We start from the raw sequence: 6,588 nt of genomic DNA on the forward strand, positions 1-6,588 counted from the left end.
GTGCAGTGGTGCGATCTCCACTCACTGCACTCCGCCTCCTGGGTTCAATGATTCTCCCGCCTCAGCCTCCCAAGTAGCTGGGATTACAGGCATGTGCCACCATGCCTGGCTAATTTTTGTATTTTTAGTAGAGATGGGGTTTCACCATGTTGGCCGGGCTGTCCTCAAACTCCTGGCCTCAGGTGATCCCCCGCCTCAGCCTCCCAAAGTTCTGGGATTACAGGCGTGAGCCACCGCGCCCAGCCTCATTGCAAGCTTTGTGTTCTCCCCTATGTCTCTGACTCCTTCAGCCTTGTAACTGATTGGTGAATTTGTCAAAGTCAAGCACCAGGACTTCAGCTACCCATCTTTAATTACAGAAACAAATCAAACCAAAATAATATCGGTAAAGCAGAAATTAATTATGAGATAATTTATGTGTGTGTTTTATGATCCAAAATAGAGTTATGAGAAGGGATTCTGGCATATTTCAAATATAAACAATTTCTATCTTTAAGACAACTCTGCCAGGAGAAATACTGATTTATTTCTAGAAAGGGGCAAATCTTCCAAATAGCCTAGGAAGGCATTGGTAAATCAGGCTCCCAAGTTTTATTCTTCAGTCAACTTGTCATAGGAAACTTTCTTATGAAACCAAAAGTGTGAGATGAGAGCAAGAAGGGCAGTGCATCCGGTTTAAGCGTGTGTGTCAATCACTTGGTTATGCAAATTTCATGTGCCTTTAGGAGCTGCTCAAGCCTTATCTCCAATATACCACTTCCATTGCATAATGAGCTGCTGCTGCACATGCCCAGATATGGCTTAGTGGAATAGAGAACACTCCACGTAAGACGAGTATTTTCAGTTCCTGGTCACTTGTCTTAGGTTGACCAACATGTTTAGTCTCCACCAGGACCAGGAACAATCCAGAGCTGTATCTCAAATGGAAAGTAACTACTGAAGAGTGCATTTTATTGCTGAAAACTCTGAAATACTCACATAAAGGTTTTGGCAGGCCTCACTCAACATTCTAATATCTCACAAAAAAACTGAAGCACCATTGGATAAGCTGGTGTTAAGGTTCAAGTGATATGGTATTTGGAATGCAACCTGGGAAAGCTAAGGAGCTTTCTCCAGGCCATATATAAAGTTGTACAGGTTACTTGGTAACTAGTCAGAGCAGCATACACAAATATGATTTATGTTACATCCCAAATCAATGATGCTCACTAAATGTTTAACCATTCTCTGTGGTTGGTAGTACAAGATACAGGAATTGTCATTCCTTGGAGACTACATCTGGGACATGCCCCAGAAAACTGGGCAGCCAGAAATTTCAATGAACTGGCATGCTCTAGAATTTTCTTGGGGTTTATCCGTCATTAATTTGCATGTGTTTTTCTTCCCAAGATATTTTGTGTATTATACTCACCAGGTACAATAAGTCTGATGTTTCAATGTTGTAGGCAAATGTAATGTGCTGTGGAAATATACCATGATCAACATCCCTGTTGACTAATTCATTATAGAGAATCAGAAAGTTAACATAAACATGAATAAGATTGTGAAAAAATACTGTTGACTCTTTCACATAAAAGAAAATTGATTCTGATAATCCTGGCTTATTGGTACTTAAAAATCATTTTTTCATCTCAATAGTTTCATATCAGTTTGCTAAAAAGCTTTGCTGATTCACTCCAGTAAAGTGTCCGTGTTTGGCAAAGCAGTTCCAATTCAGGTGACTACCTGACCTGTTAAGATATTCCAATATCATTCTCCAAGAACTATCTATTGTTTTCAGTGGTAAAACAGAAAAGTTAAATGAAGATGTGAAAGAACAGTGGCTGTCTTAGTTTCCTAGGGCTGCTGTAACCAAATACCCCCAAACTTGTCTAAAACTGGAAATGTATTGTCTTAGAGTTTTTGAGGCTAGAAGTCCAAAATAAATGTGTTGGCAGGGCCATTCTTTCTCTGAAACCTGTAGGAGAGAAGATTCCTTGCCTCTTCCTAGCTTCTGGTGGTGGCCATGAATTCTTGGCTTTCCTTGGTTGCAGGTGCACCACCTCAATCTCTGCTTATCACATCACATGGCATTCTTCCTCTGTGCACACCTCTGTGTCTTAACATTCTTCTCTCTTTGTCTCTCTCCTCTTCTTATAGGAACACTAATCATATTGAATTAAGAGCCCGCTGTACCCTAGTATGACCTCATCATAATTTAACTAATTACACCGGCAATGACCCTATTTCCAAATAAAGTCCCATACTGGGGCTTAGGACATCAGCATATGTCTTTTGGAAGACACAATTTAAACCATAACATCACCCCTGTATCTTTTCAAAACTTTGACATTGGTACTCATTTCTGCAATTTCCCCAAAAATTCAGTATTGGATCTGAGAAGAACAATTGTTTTAGGGGCTTCAAATATGCCCCTTTTCTTTTAATAACCTTTACTTCATTGGTCAGGGAGCATTTATTAGGATTCTGCTGAGTATAGTTTATGTGTACACCAACTATGCATTCAGAAACAAGGAAAATAATCTCAGGGTGTACTTGCAAACTCATGAGGCCTATTCTGACATGGACTTAGGCTGTTCCATTTATCTCCTGACCCTATGCCCTAAGCCCCTGGTTTGACTTGTCTAGTGATGGTGTTCTGGCTTCCCAGGGCCTGACTATTGCCCTTTCCTAGTTGACAGTAACTTTGGCAAATAGCTGCAGGACAATTTGGGAAAGACCACAAAGAAACTTCACATTACATACGTGTGGCAATGTCAAGGGGACACATTATCTCTTCATTCAAATGTCTGTAGAAATAGTGGTCTGGAATTGCTACAGGTCTGGAAAGTGGGAAGAAGTGCTAATCATTGTAGTGATAGCAATTCAAGTGAGGTGTACACAGGCCAAACCTATAGTTTTTTGTTTTTGTCTTAATTTTACATAAATCTGTAGGGCAAAAATCTTCTGCCCAGTTATTTTAATCCATTGCCAGTGATTTCTAATTATAAAAGCATTTTGATTATCACTCTGGACTTGATTTCTACTACAGCAGAAAGAGGGGGCAGGAGAGACAGAGAGATTTCAAAGAATTGACTTATGTGATTGTGGTTGCTGGCCAGTCTGAAATCTGTAGAGCAGGACTTCTGGCTGGAAATTCTCAGGCAGAAGCCAACTTTGCCCTCCACAGGTGGAATTTCTTCTTCCTCAGGGACATCTTAATGATGTTTTTAAGGCTTTGGATGAAGCTCACCCAGATTTCAAAGGATAATCTCCTTCCCTTAAAGTCAAATAATATTGGCTGTTAACCCATCTACAAAATACCTTCACAGCAACACCAAAATCAGTGTTTAATTAAATAACAGGGTACTAAACCCTAGCCAACTTGACACATGGAACTATTACAGTCGTATTTCTAAGATACATTAACTCAACGAAATAAATCAGACCATTTTTATGGCAGCATTTCCCACTTTAATGCTGGTCTGCAGGGAAGAGTGTCTACAGAGCTTTATGATAATCTAGAGTATCTCTCACTTTGCATTTCTGAGTGATTTGGTGAAGAGTGTGTTCTCTAGGTCCCATAACAGACATAATTACAGGCTGAATGGGTAAGATAGAAAATAAATCAATTCCATCATTCCTACCTTCCTAAATCTTTGTATTCCTCTTACTACAGTATACCAAAACCTTCCTTGAATGCTTACATCATTCCATATGAGACAACCTTGAGTCAGAAGCACTCTCAAATGCTTGAGCTCACCCACTGATTTACAAATCTCTGGAAAATGCAGGCACATTATAAATTTCACCTAATCTAATATTTTTGGTTCTTTTTCCCTAATTTAGAACCTCAGGGATCCATTGCGACACATATTCCTCATGTTGTTGCAAGGAAATTGGCAAAATCTTGAAAATTTTTGCTGTAAAGCTATCCCATACCATTGAAGACTTTCTTTGGGACCCCCTGGGCATGCTGGGGTCTGATTGTAAGTCAAAAAGCAATAACGTTGAGGGTGGGGTCACAAGAAAAGTTGTTTGTTTTTTTTTTTTTGGCAAGGAAACTACCCCAAGTGAGGACTTATAGGATCTACAAACAGAGTAGACTCAGCCTCATAAGACAAGGAAGAGGAGTTGCTACTGCTAACATGGGAGGACCATAGATTTGGAGGGCCAGATAACTCAGATTCTTTAGAATCTGTCTATGGATTCCCACCTGTATCTAAAAAAATGCCCTAAATTACATAGGAGAGCTGTTTCAGCAGCCTACATGATCAGACTTTGCCTTTGATTTTTAGCTACATCATCCTGATACGACATCATTTTAGGGTAGTACAAAGTCTCCTGGTCCTTATCAATTCCTGAAGCTAAGAATTTAAAACCTTGATTTAATTATTTTCCTCTTTTTCTCCCTCCATCTTTCCCTCCCTTCTTCATTCCACCTCTCCCCTCCTTCCTATCACTCATTCCTTCCTTCCCTCCCTTCCTTCTTTTCTTTCTTCCTTACTTCCTTTTCCATTCCTTCCTTCTTTCCTTCCTCTCCTCCTCTGATATAGATTGCAATCACAAGTTTTCAGACCAATTTACACTTTGTATTCCTCTTTGTCCTCAAACAAGCCTGCTTTAGCAACCTGCTGTTCTAACAAAGCCTAGCATTTATTCCAGGTGACAGTGGACAATAATTTAAGTAACTTTATTTGGTCATGTGTACCTCATCTATTTTGTGTATCCCATTTTTTTAATGGTACTACATCCTTACTTCCTTTAATCCAAACCAGGTCAGATAATCCCAGATGCTTACTCTTAAGTGTTAACTTCTTGCTCCAAATATCTTATCAGTGTTGAAAGCAGAAACCACTCTAGTTATATTCAGAAGAAAAATCTTGACACAGATAATTAAACAATTTAAAAAAATCATCAGAAGGGCTTAGCCAGAATGCTCTAGGCTTAGTCTGTAGGAATGATTTCCAGATATATATAGGACTGACTCACAAGAGTCTATTTCACTGGAGGCCATTACTAGAGCTGAGTTTAAGAACAACCCTGAGGTTCTGATACAAGCTTTGAATCTTAATACCAAAAAAAAAAAGAGAGAGAGAGAGAGATATTGGACATTGGAGCATTGCTTCAGGAAAATCTCACTTTTCCACAAACTCTGCCTCTGTTAAAACTTCCAAAACTGAAACTAGTCCATTTCATGGGCAGAATCTAATTAACGTAAATAATCTAAGTTGCAAGGAAGTCTGGGATATACAGATTTCAGCTTTCCAATCTCACAAATAGGGGGGTGGATTGATGGTTGAGCAAGCCCTTCCACAATTTTTATCAAAAGTAGAAATTGAGCTGGGTGTGGTGATATGCACCTATGGTCCCAGCTGCTGGAGAAGCTGAGGCAGGAGGATAGTTTAAGCTCAAGAGTTTGAGTTTGAAGTGCAGGGTGATCATGCCTGTGACCAGCTACTGCACTCCAGCCTGGGCAACATAGTGAGACATCATCTGCAAAAAAGAAATTTAAAAAGTCTATGAGATGGAGACCTGCCCTTATAAGGTTGTTTTGCTAAGGACTTATCCTGCTTGTTTTGACATGTATGTGGGAGTTTTGTGTTTCCAGTGTCCTATAATTTCCATTATAGATGACAGAATCCATTGCCATCTCATAGTCTTCCTAATTCAGTCTTCACCCAGGAGGTATGAGGTCAGAAGACTTGGAAAGGACTGCTTTGAAGGGCACTGAGTTCATTTTCAAACACTGTGTTGGTATATCTAGCACTCAAAATTGGTTGGCCAGGACAGGCTTCCCTATTCCATAAGTAGAAATGCTACCTATAGACCTGTTGTATTAATCAACCTGTCTACACCTCATAGATGATATTCCTTCTTGTAGAACCCTAAGACACTTATAAGATTTTGGGAACCCCGCAGTGGTGGGTGGTAAAACAGCTCTCTGGGGGGCAAAACTATTTTTCAATGGTATAACATCAATTACTTCCTTTAATCCAAACCAGGTCAGACAATCCCAGATGCAGTGTTTATTGTTTGATTTGTAGTGTTTATTGTTTTTGGAGTTTAAATTCTCCCTGCATGTCTGATTTCAGGGTACCAACTTGATGCCATTGAACATGGGACATGATGTGCATAATCAGCTCTTGGGAACCTTCAGGAGTGGGCTCCAACACCTCACTGGACCTCTGGGTTCCTAGTAGAGTGGAGGAAGTGTTCACTTAGCCACAACTTTGCCTCACCCTGGAGGCTGACTGAGGCATGTTAGTATACCCTCTCCCTGTAGTTCTGGAGTGAGGACATTGGAAAGCTAAACAGTGGTGCTTGATTCAAATTGCTTGATCCAATTTCTGTGGCCTTTGTCTGAAGAGGGAGGAATAAGAATGTGTCAACCTGGAATTCCCAGACTGGCTGATTGGGTCACATTTGGAAAGTCGCTGTGTGCACATCTGATTATGCTGAACCTAGGACTATGATTCATTCTTTCTTTCTCAGAACCTGTATCAGTTTGTTATATTGATTAGCATGACTGTCTGAATAGTGTCTTTCCGTGTCAAATCTATGAAAGTTTGAACCTTATACGCTTTTGCTCAAAACTGTATTTCCTAT

Source organism: Pan paniscus, chromosome 2, assembly GCF_029289425.2.
Source record: "Pan paniscus chromosome 2, NHGRI_mPanPan1-v2.0_pri, whole genome shotgun sequence".
Lineage (NCBI taxonomy): Eukaryota > Metazoa > Chordata > Mammalia > Primates > Hominidae > Pan > Pan paniscus.